Below are 14,308 nucleotides of genomic sequence, written 5' to 3'. Positions count from 1 at the left end.
ATTTCCTCTCGTTCAGTTTTGTGAAATTATACATTCCTAAGAATCTGCCCGTTTTTCTAAGTTCTTCGAGTTAACAGAGTAGAATTATTCATAGAAAGTTCTGATGATGTCTTGGGTTTCTGAGGGTTCTATTGCAATTTCTCCCTCTTATTTTCTGATCCTATTTATTTGAGTAATTTATTTTCCCTCATGAGTCTAACCAAAGGTTTGTCTATCCTTTTTACTCTTCTGCTTTTATTGATTTTTGTATTGCTTTCTTCATTACTATATCTTTGATTTCTGCTCTGGTTTGCATTATTTCCTTCCTACTGCTGGTCTTTTCATTAATTTGTTTTTGGTTCTACAGATATTTGATATGTGCATTTAGGTAGTTAGGTTTATCTTTTTCTTCTTTCCTACTATGAGCCTGCATTGCTATGTGCTTCCCACTATGTATAGCTTTTCCTGTGTGCCATAGATTTTTATGAATTGTTTCTTTATTGTCATTAATCGCAAGAATTTTTTTCTTACTCTTTGATTTCATCTTTCATTCAGCTGTTATTAGTAGTGTGTTGTTTAGTGTTCATGTGTTAGAGCTTCTCCATTTCTTTTTTTTTTAACTTATGTGCCCCAAGCATGAGATTGCTCTGACAACTAACCCAGGCATCAAGCTAGGATAAATAAAGGACCAACTGCTTTGCCCCTGACAGATATAACAGCAAGACCACCAATGAGATGTCTTTTTGCCCACTTCCAGGGATTTAGAACTTCTCCATTTCTTTCTGTGATTAATTTCTATATCTGTGTGATACTGTAGTCTGATATGATGTTTGGTGTTATAATTATGTTCATGAATATATGTAAGTTTGTCTTATGTCTTAATATGATATCTATTTAGCGAATGCCCCATGTGCACTAGATAAAATGTCTATTTGGCTTTTTAAGGATATAAATATATATATATGTCTCTATACATATATCCACTAGTCCCAGATCTTCTAGTTCTTCATTTAGTGCTCTCATGTCTTTATTGAGATTCTGTCTAGTTGAATTATCCAGTATTGCCTGTGTAGCATTGAAGTTCCCCAGTACTTTTGTGTTTCCTTCAATATGTTTCTTTAGATTTGTGAGCAAACTTATAAACTTTGCTGATCCTATATTTGGTGTGATATTTGGTGATTAACTAAACTTAGTTCTTCTTGATCTACTTTTTCCTTAACAAATAACTAGTACCTATCCCTATTTATACTTTCTTTAGATTGAATGCTATCTGATCTAAGTATTTATGTCCTATCTTTTTCTTATCTTCCCACCACTATATATATATTTCAGTACATTGATATCCAGAGAAATTGTTGACATGAAGGAATGTGCTACCATTTTACTGTGTGGTGTTGCTATTTCTACAATTGGCTTTTTGGTTTATACAAATGGTATTTCTTTTAAGGCAAATTTAGTTATAGCAAATGCTGTCAGCTCACGTTTTTCTGCAAATGTTTTTAATCCTTCCCTCCTAACTAAATGAGAACTTTGCAGGGTAGTGGATTCTAAGTTCAACTTTTGTTCAGTAATTTGAATATGTCATTATCTCTTTTGTCTTCTGAACCATTAAGATTAAAGATATGTTGTAGATAGTATGTTGATTCTTTTATTTTTAACGTTTATCTTCTCTCTAGAAAATTTAAGATGCCTGCATTTCTCTTCCAATTTCCCTTTTTCATTACTATATGTGATAGTGTTGTTCTGTGTATATTTTTGGCTTGTACTCTTTAAGTCTCTTGAATCTGTACATCAGCCTCCCTCCAGAGAGTGTTGAAGTTATCAGCACCTATTCTTCCCTTTTCCCACTTTGTCTTCTAATATTCTTATATTTGGAGATTGTTCCTCTTTCTGTTATTCATTAAAAACCTTACATTTTCCTTCATTCTAGTGCTTCTCTCTTCTATTACCAGTTTTTTTTATCAATGCCGACTTGGATTTTACCTTCAAGTCCATCTATATGAATCTCTTCCTGTGCACTTCTGCTACTATGGTTTGATATTGTGTTTTTTAGTTATTTCGGTTAGTTTTTCATAGAATATGTCATCTTCTGAATCAGTTGTTCTTAGAGTTGGTCGAATTTCTCATCTAGTGGTTGCTCAATTTCACTGGCAAGTGTTTGCTTAACTTTGATTGCCAAGGAAGTGAGTGTTGAATCTTGGTCCTAATCAAACAGGCTCGAAAGTATTAATGGTCTTGCAAATTTGCCTACACTTCTATCTCTAACTGACATTGCATTTGGGTTTTTTGTTTTCCCCACTGTTCTTTGAGTTTTATGTGGGAGCAGGTTTAGATTTCCAGTAACTTTAGAACTGATCTGTTGAGTTGTTTTTACCAGAGTACTACTGATATTAACCCTGATGTTCAGATTATTTTTTTACTATGCAGTACTATCAGAGTATGACAAGTGGGTTTTTAACTAGTCATTCCATTTAGATGGCTGAGATATATGACTGTGTAAGCTCAGTGAGTATTATTGCTATATCTACTGGTTTTATAATTAGCAATCTCATCTGTGCAGTTTTGGGTTTGGAGAATTAGAGCTGGCATTAGGTGGTGTGGCTCCCTGATATAGAAGCTTGTGTTGGCTAGGAAGAGTTCTTCAGGTTACCAGTCTCAACATTTTTCATCTGAAACCTAATAATTTTAATTTTCTGTATATCTCTGCCAACCCTTGTTTCTTTATTTTTAAAATTTTTATCTTATAAGGTAGTTCACAATATTTGATTACATTTAATATTCAGACATCAATCCCACCACAATTACACCTTCCCAGCACTATATATATAGGAAGTTTCCATCCCTAAACCCCAATCCTTGTCCCAAAGCAGAACCAAAATAATATATTTTATATTTTTTGTATGAAAAACCACTGAAAATGCTACAAAAAGTATCCATAGCGGAAAGAGTGTGAATATTGATATATTTTTGGAGGGCCATTAAGACCTTCTATAAGATATCACTAACATGTTGTTAGAGGTTGAGCCTTATGAACTTTAATATATATATATATATATATATATATGTATATGTAAATATACATATGGGAATATATATATATTTCCCTCTATAATTGGTTGACTATGATTTAAAACCCCATCAAATGTGGTGTGGTACTCCTGGAAAATGGTTAGGGTGTGTCTTATGATGTTTTGCATGGCTGCAAATATGGCCACGCGGTCCAGGAGTAGGTTCACTCATGCATGAAGTTTGGCCCGACCGTATGGGAAGTGGCCTTGAGCATGGCGGCCATTGGGTTCTAGAGGATTTTGGCTGCCAGGGCTGAGTCCCTTGGGGAAGGCAGGGCTCTGACCCACTCCCTCTGGGCACCCCAAGTGAAACAGCCTGGCGTGGGGTCTGGTGGCATGGCTATGGCAAGCATCATGTTATGCTCCCTTCCAGGAAAGAAGGACATTTGACCTGGATGGTGGCTGATGATGATATTATCTGGCCCAATCCTTGTTTCTTATTGTTTTATGTAGACCATTTTAACTGGTTAGAGGTGATATCTCATTGCCATTTGTGTGTACCTGATAATAAGCAATGAAAATGTTTTATATGCCTTTTGATTTTACCTATGTTTTCTTTGTGGAAGTGTATTTTTATCTCTCATTTGTAATTTTTACTTTGTTTTATTTTACTTTATTCTTCAAGATGATTTATATATCTTGGACATTGTATTTTGTCAGTTATATGGCTTGCAGATTACAAAGCTCTTAAACAAATGGTGCTGGAAAAACTGGATAGCCACATAAAAAAACACTGATATTTGATTTAATTCTAACAACATGTAAATTTAATTCCTAGTTCTCTAAATTAGAAGTTCTCTATATCAAAGTTTTCTATATTAGAACAGAATCCACATTAAGTTAACTTAAAAGATTCTGCATGGTTTATCTAGAACATTTTCTGGAATGAGGTGATATTTCATTGTGTGTCTAATTTACATTTCTCAGATAATAAGTGATGAACATTTATTTGTAAATTTATTGGTAATTTATTTTAGTTTTTGAAAGAATATACTTCACAATGATAGGTCTCAATCCCCTAACCCTGAAAGAGCCTCCAATGCATCACCATTGGAAAGGACGATTAAAGAGAGGCTTCTAAAATCTCAGGGCTAGGAAGAACAAAGACGTTACTGAGACTGCTCGAGAAATTCAACGATCAACAGTATGATGATGATACTTTGTATTGTCTATTATGAAGAATTGCTGAACATGCTTACAAAAAATTGTTCATATCGAAAAACAGTGTGAAGATTGTTCTATTTTGGCAGGAGCCATTAAGACATTCTATAGGATATCCTAACGTTGTTAAAGTTTGGGTGTTGTGAGCTTTGTTATATATGCCTGAAAATATGTATATATGCATATATGTATTTCCCTCTACGATTTGCTGCTTACTGTCTGAACCCAATCAAATATGTTGTGGTAATTATGGAGAATGCGTAGGGAGTGTCTTATGACGTTTTCAGGAATATTCACTCATATATGATGCTCAGCACAAGCGTGTAGGGAGCAGCCTGGATTGTGTCAGAAGTTGGGTTGTGGAGGTCGGCTGCCGGGGATAGGTCCGTTGGGGTGGTCAGGGCTCTCACCTGCTCCCCTCTGGGGTGCCCGGAGTGAAAACAGCCTGGCAGAGAGTCTGGTGGCATGGCTATGGTGGCCTCATGTTATGCTCTCTTCCGGGAGAAACAGCCGTGTCTTCTAGATAGTGGCCAATGATGAGATTATCTGGCCTCTATTGGCTATTTCTATCTCATTTTTTAAGAAATAACTGTTGATCTTCCAGTTTTTAGAATTTGTTTTTGTTTTTTATCTTATTGACACTCTAGAGATCTTATGAATTAATACACTCATTATTAATATTTTCTAGGACCCAGTATGATTAATATTTATTTTGTCATGCTTTATTTTAAAATGCAGAAACTTTTAGTTTGTTTTTTCTCATTTGTTTATTTTTGTTTTATTGCCAATGGACTCAAACCATTGAAGTCACATCAGGAGATGATATGGATAGTTCTGTCTGTGTTTTATTCAATGTATTTTGTGCATTCTGGTATAATATTGAGGTATTCAATACTTTTAGGATTAGATTTTGTGCATGGTGTGAGATAACTTTCAAATTTTATTTGTTTTTAAGCAACACACTGTAGTGCTAAGTGTCATTACTATCTGGGCTCTGGGAACCAAACGGAGTCCAAAGAATCAAATGCAGGTCATCTATATGCATGAAAATTGTTTTCAGCACTATACTAGCTCTCTGGCTCCTCATATTTCATAGTTCTACATGTGGCTATATAACTTTAAAAATATTTTTTGGAAAAAAGCTTTCTTTGTTTCACTTAATGAATGTATTTCATTTGTCATAAAAATAAACTATTTATTTTAGAGTTCAATTCCAGGATCTCAGTTCAATATAAATGTGCTGAAAATCTCCTTTTATTCTACTACTATGCATTTTTATTACTGTATATTTATAATATATTTTAACTCAGGGACAGAAAAGCTCACATATTTTATTTTTCTCAAAATGATTTTGTCTATTCAGGGAGTTTTGTGTTTCAGTATAATTTTTTCAGTGTTCTATGTGAGTGGAGTATATCTGTTAGTTTTATATGGATTTCATTTAATCTGTACAATGCATATATAGTGCTGCCATTTTGGCATTGTTAACTCTTTCAATCTATTAACATTGAATATGCTACCATCCCTCAGGTCCTCTTAAATTCTCTTAAATAATGGTATAGTTTTTGATTTACCATATTTTAGAAGCTTGTTAAGTTGATCGATTAGCACTTGAAGTTTTAAACAAAATTGTAAATGAAGGATTTTTCAAAGTTCTCCGTCTTCTTTTCATTTACCTATGCAAATACAATTGATTTAAATATGCTCATATTGGACCTCTGAGATAGGCATGCTTGCACTCCTCAGGCCTTGATCACTGGCACTCTATATGGTTCCCCAAAGTTCACCAGAAATTATCCCTGAACACAGAGCCAGGAGTAAGCACCGAGAATTACAGACTTTGACCTCAAAACCAAAAATAAATTAAATTAACAAATAAAAGTGCTGACTTTTAACACTTTGTTAAGTGTTGCTAAATATTTTTGACAGTCCTTAAAGTTTTCTCTGTATATTATCAGTCATCGGCAAGTGGTCATAACTCTAAGTTTTCATTTCCAATTTGAATGCCCGTAATTTTAATTTGTGATTGCTGTGGTCAGGACTTTCATCAGTTTGTTGAATAATGTGATAAGAATGTAGACTATCCAGAATAATTAAAACTTATATAAAACAAGAACAAAAAGCGAAGAATCCTATTACAAGTGAGAATAGATACTTCCGTAAAGAAGACATCAACAGGGTCAGAGTGACAATACAGGGAGATAAGATATTTTTCTTACATGTGTCCAAACGCTATTGTCTCTTCAGAACCATGTATGTCAGAACCATGTTTGGTAACCTGAGCATTCCCATAAATAATCCCTGAGTGTAGAGCCAGGAATAAACTCTGAGCACAATTGGGTGTGACCCCCCAAAATTTTTTTAAGAGAGGACTTGATACATGCAAACGAGCAATAGGTATATTAAAAATGCTCTTTACCACTTATCAGAAGTTAAATACAAATGAAAGCAACCATGAAATATCATACTGTTAACACTGGTACACATAAAAATAACAAAAAAGTAAAAGAAAATAAGTCAGTGAAGGCATTGAGGTGGGCAAAAGGGAACCCTAAGTTTTTCTTAATAGGAATGTCTACTAGTTAAACTTCTTTGTAAAACAATACTAAGACTATTCAAAAATTAAAATTGGAACTTCTATAAGTCTGTAATTCTACTTTCTCACACCAAGCCTTTTCAAAGTCCTTTTCAAAAAGACATCTGTATTCCTGCATTTATTACAAAACTGTTTATGATATCTAAGATCAGGAAACACCCCAGTGTTCACAGATCAGATTACTTGATAAAACAATTATGATGCACATAAGCAACTGAATAATGTTGATCTGTAAGGAAAGATGAAAAAATGCAAATTTCTGTTATGTGGATAGATCTAAAGAATATCATTCTGAGTGAAGCCAGTTATAAAAAGAGGGACAAATACAAATGTTATTCTCATAACTGAGATAAAGAAGTAAATTGTGAGAAATAAATAGCCCAGTGAAACTGAGCATAGCTGGAGGTACTGGGAGAAATCTGTGGGACAATGGTGGAGGAAGGCAGTAACTTTCTTGGTAGGTGTGTGTTGGACCATTTTGTACATCAAACTTCTATCATGAATAGTATTGAAAATCATGGTAAATAAATTGAAATAGGAAATTAATAAAATTCCTGAAACTCAACTATAGGCAACTGTAAACTGTGGTGTTTTAATATTTTATTAAAATATTAGGATTAGTTGGACATGTCAACTGAAATTAATTTTTTAATTGGGCCTGAGTGCATTATAGTAGGTAGTGTGCTTTCCTTGCATGTAGTTGAACAACGGTTGCTCCCTGGTACCCATTATGATCTCCCGAGACCACCATAAGTAGTTCCTCAACTCAGAGATAGGCATAAGCTTTGAACACCACTGGATATGACCCCCAAACTCAAAACACACATATAAATATAATTTTAAAAATATATTTAAAAGATATGGTGTGATTTCTAGTTTCATTACCATATGTACCACATATGTACCACTTGGGTCTTGCTTCTGGCTCTGGGCTCAGTGTTTACTCCTGGCTCAGTACTTGGGGATCATAAATGCTGAGAGTCCACCCTGGGTGGGCTGCAAGCAAGGTGGCCCCAGAACTATCAGCCACCGAAACACTCAGCTTTGGAGGGTCTGGTTGTAAAGTTAGCTGCTGCTGAATTTTGCTGGTTCTCCTTTATCTGGAAAAATGTCTTTGTTTCTGCTTCATTCCTTAAATACAATTTTCTGGGTATGCAATCCAGAATCAGGTGTTTTTCTCTTCAGCCCTGTAAGTCTGTTGCATTATCTTCTGACTGCCATGAACAGAGACAGTGAAAAGACACCGATCTTCTGAAATCCTTGGAGAAGCTGAGAAACCCATCATCATTCAAAATGCAGCACTTTCTGACTGCTTTAGATCTTGTCTCTGTCTTTGTTTTTTTAATCATTTGAATTTAATGAATTAAGATTCTGTTTTCTTTGAATTTTCCTTTTTGGGTTTTTTTGAGCACTTCGTATCTTTCTGTATCTGTTTAACTATGTCTTTATCAGCAAATCTGGCATGTTTCATTCGATATTTATTCAACTTAAAAATTAGTGTACTTTTTAGGGCTTGAGTGGTTGTATCTTTTAATCTTTTTCTCCTCTGGGAGAACCTGACAAACTACAAGGAGTATCCTGCTCACATGGGAGAGCCTCACAAGGTCCCTATGGTGTATTCATATGACAAAACAAGTAACTAGCTGGGTCTCATTCTCCTGACCCTAATAGAGCCTCCAATGCAGTATCATTGGGAAGCATGAGTAAAGAGAAGCTTCTAAAATCTCAGGGCTAGAACAAATGGAGACATTACTGAGACTACTCGAGAAATTCGACGATCAATGGGATGATGATGATGATGATGATGATGATGATGATGATGATGATGATGATGATGATGATGATGATGATGATGACTTCTCTATTGCAATGTTTTGAAGTTTGTTTCTCTCTTTGGTTCTGATTAAAGTGTGTCCTTGACATTTTCATGCTTGACTATGTTTTGTTTGGAACTACACACTTCCTGAATGATTAAAAGGGACTCTATCTTCAGATAAGGGGATCTCGCTGATTTTGCTTCTTGCCCACCATGTGTCAGCCACCAAACTTCACAGCATGCTGCTGGGCTCACAGTCCACACTGTTTCTCAGCACAAACGTTTTTCTTTTCTTTTTATTGAATCACTATGAACTAGAGTTACAAATCTTTCATGTTTGAGTTTCCATCATACAGTGACCGAACACCCATCCATACATCAGTGCACATTTCTCACCACCAATGTCCCCTCACATCCCACACCTTCCCCTGCCTGTATGGCAAACAATTTCCCCTATCCTCTCTCTCTACTTTTGGACATTATCGTTTGCAATACAGATACTGAAAAGCTATCAAGTTTGGTTTTTTATCTACTTTCGGCACACATCTCCCATCTGAAAATAGCCCTCCAACCATCATTGATATAGTGATCCCCTTCCTATTCTAGCTGCTTTCTCCCCCTGTTCATGAGGCAGGCTACCAACCATGGAGCAATATTTCTGGGCCTATTTCTACTGTCCTTTGGGTGTCAATCTCATTTTATGTTCGTTATTTTATATTCCACAAATGTCAGCTCTAACATTCTAAAGATTGTTCAATTTGACTCTCAGATGGATGACAAAATACAATGATTTTCCTCGTGGAAAGTCAGAACAAAGTTGCACTTAATTCACTCACCTGTGCAGACTTCATTATGTATAGTGAGGGTTGAGTACCTCTTTATTCAGCAATCTTAACCCCCCTTTCTGATTTTAAATGTAATTGCCTAAAAAGACACATAATTAAAAATAAAACTATGTAAACAATATTTGTGCATCTCCCTTCCATGAAAAAATAACACTATTAATTTTAATGCATGATTTAATTTAATTTGGGGAGCAGATTAACATTACAGATAGTAAAATAAATACTTGCCTTGTAAGAAGTCAATAATGGTTCAATCATTGGTCCAATATATGGTCCTCTGAACACCACCTGTAGTGACTGCTGATCTCAGATCTAGGAGTAAGCCCTGTACATTCCTTTGTCCCCAACAATCCCATATGATAGTTATGGTTTATTAGTAGTTTACTGCTTATCAAATTTTAATTATATTTTAATATTTTAGTCAATATGAGAAATGTTATTTTGATGTCAATGTTTTTCAAATATCGTTGGCTATTTAGATATTATAGCACTGCACTGTCATTCTATTGTTCATCGATTTGCTCAAGCATGCACCAGTAACATCTCCGTTGTGAGACTTGTTGTTACTGCTTTTGGCATATCAAGTATACCATGGGTAGCTTTCCAGGCTCTGCCGTGTGGGTAGGATACTCTCACTAACTTGCCAGGCTCTCCAAGAGGGATGGAGGAATCAAACCTAGGTCTGCCGCATACAAGGAAAACACCTTACCCACTGTGCTATCGCTCCAGTCCATTATAGCACTAATTAATTAAAATGATGAAATTTTCACTAGCAAAGAAAGAAAAAACAGAAACCAACAAATAGGAATACATAAAACTAAAATGTTTCTGAACTGTGATAAAAATGCTACATAAAATAAACCATACCACGACTGAGATATGATATTTGTATATTATCCAGAGTGTTAATAAACAAGGTATTAAAAAGCACTTTTAATACTCAACATAAAAAACAACATACAACCACATTAAAATTAAAAAAGAAAGAAGAGAGAATTCTTCAAAGATGACATGAACATGTGAATAGGTATATGAAAAAATCATAAAAAGTATTTCAGCATCTCATGAAAAATAAAAAAGAACAATGAGCTAGAATGTCACACAGCAAGATTAATATATTTCATAAAATCTTGAAAGAGTGAATGCTGATGGAAGTGTGGTAAAATGTTAATATCTAGTTCACTGATGGTTGGACTGTTGCTTCACTCACCTTCATTGGAAAGAGTTTTAGAGACTTCTCAAAAAATTAAGAACATGTTTTCTATAAATTTTTCAATTTCACTTCTGGGAACCTATACCAATAACATAAAACATTAATTTGAAGGAATGTATGCATACCTATGTTAAATGCTGCCTGCAATGTTTAACAAATTGAAAATCTGGAAGTAACACGTATCTAACAACAGTGAAAAAGAAATTGTGGTTTCTATTCACAATCAAATACTACTCAGCTATGAGAAAATATTGAATCTTATAGTTGCCAACAACTTGCGTGAAAATGAAGGGAGTCGTGCTAATTGAATAGTCACAAAAAAAGAGACAAATACCAAATGATATCACTCATATGCTGAGTGCAAATAAAAGATTAGATAATAATTTCTAATGAAGCTAACCATTATATAGGGTCCATGTGATAGATATTTTATGATTTATATCTGTCTGGGGGAAGATACGACGATTATTGAAAAAATGACAGAGATCATGAATGGCTGCGGGATATTGTCAAATGCTTTATCTGAATCTATTGATATGAACATAAAGTGTTTATTTTTTCATTTATTGAAGTGATATATTACGTTGTTTGACTTGCAATTCTTTTTTAAAAAATTATTTAATCACCATTAGACAGAGTTACAAAGCTTTCATGTTTGAGTTTCAGTCATACAGAACTCAAGTTGAACTTTAATCAAGGATTGAACACCTATCCATTCACCAGCGCACATTTTCCACCACCAATATCCACAGTATTCCACTATCCCTCCCACTCCTTCAACCTGCCTCTATGGCAGACAATTTTCTCCATTTTCTCTCTCTACTTTTGGGCATTATGGTTTGCAATACACATACTGACATGCTATCATGTTTGGTCCTTTATCTACTTTCAGCACACATCTCCCATCCAGAACTACTCCCCCAACCATCATTGACTTAGTGATCTCTTCTCTGTAGGATAACATTGGGTTTGTCCTTTCAGCCTTGCTGCAGAGAACTTAGTTTACTTTAAAGCAATGTCCTTTCTGTATGGACACAGAAAGTCAGTTAATATTATGCTTCGTAACTTGGGAGCTGATTGACTCCAATAATATTTACTCCTCAGCATCTGCTTTCTCAACTCATTTGCCCTTAGTTTCTAGCACCCCAAAAGCAGGGTCCTGATGAGGGACAGAATGGACCCAGGGCAAACTGTGAGCTACCCTGGCATCGAAATGGGCCAGGCCAAAGCACCACTATACTCAGCTATAAGTTGAGAACATGGTCATACATAAATGCTTTCATGATCCAAAGGTAACGACAAGACTAGGGTTAGGAAGACTAACCTCACTTGAAGACTGTGGTCTGGAATATATAGTGAGATGTCTTCAGAAAGAACCAAACTTTAAGTTTGATACATCTCTTACTGTGCTCATACAGAGTGCCATTGCTAGAAATATTAGAAGTAAATTCACTATAATTATTTAAGCGGATTACTAGCTGAGGAAGAAAGAAAGGGACACACCCTGACACACCCTTGTTTTGACTCCACCCTTGAGCAGATCTCCTAGTAATCTCCTTAGATGAGATTTTGTTAATCTCCTCAAGAAATGGTCTTATGCTTCTTTGTTGATTTGTTAATGTTTAACCCACCTTTTTGTTACCTCCCTATGTGATTGCTATATAAACTAAAACTGTAACAGAAGTAGGGGAAGAAGACACAGAAGTGATGAGACATCAGAGACAGAAGAGGAGAGAGCAGAGACAGAAGAAGAGGCAGCAGGACACAGACAGAGGCAGCAGGAGAGAGAAGATACAGAAGCAAGAGAGAAGACACAGAAGTAGAGATAGAGAGAGGTCAGAAGAGATCAGAAGAGAGACTACAGAGACAAAGACAGAGATAGAGAGATAGAGAGAAGATAGCACAGCAGCACACAGAGAAGCAGAGCACAAGGAGGAGCCATCCCGATTGGGTCCATACACAGCAGTTGAGAGCACCGAATGCAAGCGGCGTGCAAGAGAGAGAAATGCCCCAAGACCCCTTGAACAACAGAACACAACATACACATCATCACTCCCCACCACAAGTGAACATCTTGTTAACTTTTTACACTTCTCTATTCCAGCTGCCTTCTACTCCAGCCCATGAGACAGGCTAACAACCATGGAGCAATATTCCTGGGCTTGTCTCTACTGTCTCATATTATATTATTTTATATTTCATAAATGAGTTGTCATTCTATGTCAGTCTCTGTCTGCTCCTCTCTTTATGACTCATTTCACTTAGCATGATACTCTCCATGACCATCCACTTATAAGCAAATTTTATGACCTCATCTTTCCTAATAGCTGCATAGTATTCCATTGTGTAGGTTTACAAAGTTTCTTTAACCAGTCATCTGTTCTTGGGCACTCAGGCTGTTTCCAGATTTTGACTATTGTGAACAGTGTCGCAATGAACACACAGGCGCAGATGCCATGTCTACTGAGCCTTTCTGTACCCTCAGGATATGGTAGTGGTACTGTGGGGTTATATGGATGCTCAATTTCTAATTTTTTGAAGGAAGTCCATATTGTTCTCCAAAAGGCTGGACCAGTGGTATTACCACCAAAACTGAAAGAGAATCCCTTTATCACCACATCTGCACCAGTATTGGTTGTTCTTGTTCTTTTTGATGTGTTGACTTGCAACTCTGCAACCATCTTCGCATCGACAGTAAGATAGTGAAATCTTCAGATGATAGTGTAGTGTATGATAGTGTATTATAGCATATGATCTTTTTATGAGTTATTAGATTTCATTTGTTAGTATTTTGTTGAAAATCTTTGCATCTGCGTTCATTAGTTATATTGGCCTGTAATTCGTTTCATTTTTATTATTTTTGTGGTGTCTCCATCTGCTTTTGGTACCAGCATGAAAATGCCTCAAAAACTGTTTAGGGGTGTTTCTGTTTGTTCAACTTCCAAAAAAAAACTCGAAAAGGATTTGCAATAGGTTCTCTTGAAAAATTTTAAAGAATTCACTATAGACTAGATCTAAGCCTGTGCTTTTGTTTTTTTGAAGAAAACATTTTGTTGCCATTCAATTTCCTCTATAGTGATAGATCTGTTCAGGTATTCCAAATATTCCTAGTTCAGCTTTAGGAGACTATAGAATCCAGTAATTTACCCATTTTTTCAAGTTTCTTTTTTTATACGATATTCTCAACAAAATGAGAGTCAAAGGAACTTTCTTCAGTATAATCACAGCTGTCTACCACAGCCTAAACCAAACATTCATCTCAAGAGGGAAAAATAAACAGTCTCCCATCTAAGATAAGTCAAAAGACACAGTTGTCCACTCTCATCATTTCTGTTTAATATATAACTGGAAATACTTGCCATAGCAGTTAGGCAAGAAAATATATCAAGGGCATCTAGATAGTAAAGGAAGATGTCAAGCTTTCACTCTTTGCATATGACATAATACTATAATTAGAAAAGCCCAAGAGCTCTACAAAAAGCCTCCTAGAAAAAATATATTTGTATAATAAAGTGACAGGTTACAAAATCAATACTCAAAAGTCAATGGCTTTCCTATATACAGATAACAAAAAAGAAGAAAGGTATATATGAAAAATGCCATTCCCATTTTTGTCTCAGAAAATCAAGT

General features: G+C 35.4%; 1 pseudogene; it reads right to left on the bottom strand.

The window, feature by feature from the left end:
* Nucleotides 1-600: 600 nt before the first annotated feature.
* Nucleotides 601-741, bottom strand: LOC129400170 (small nucleolar RNA SNORA48; annotated as a pseudogene).
* Between the last annotated feature and the right edge of the window lie 13,567 nt (nt 742-14,308).

Source organism: Sorex araneus, chromosome X, assembly GCF_027595985.1.
Source record: "Sorex araneus isolate mSorAra2 chromosome X, mSorAra2.pri, whole genome shotgun sequence".
NCBI classification, from domain to species: domain Eukaryota; kingdom Metazoa; phylum Chordata; class Mammalia; order Eulipotyphla; family Soricidae; genus Sorex; species Sorex araneus.
Note: the sequence above shows the minus strand (reverse complement) of the source record. Positions and strands in the feature narration are given on the sequence as shown.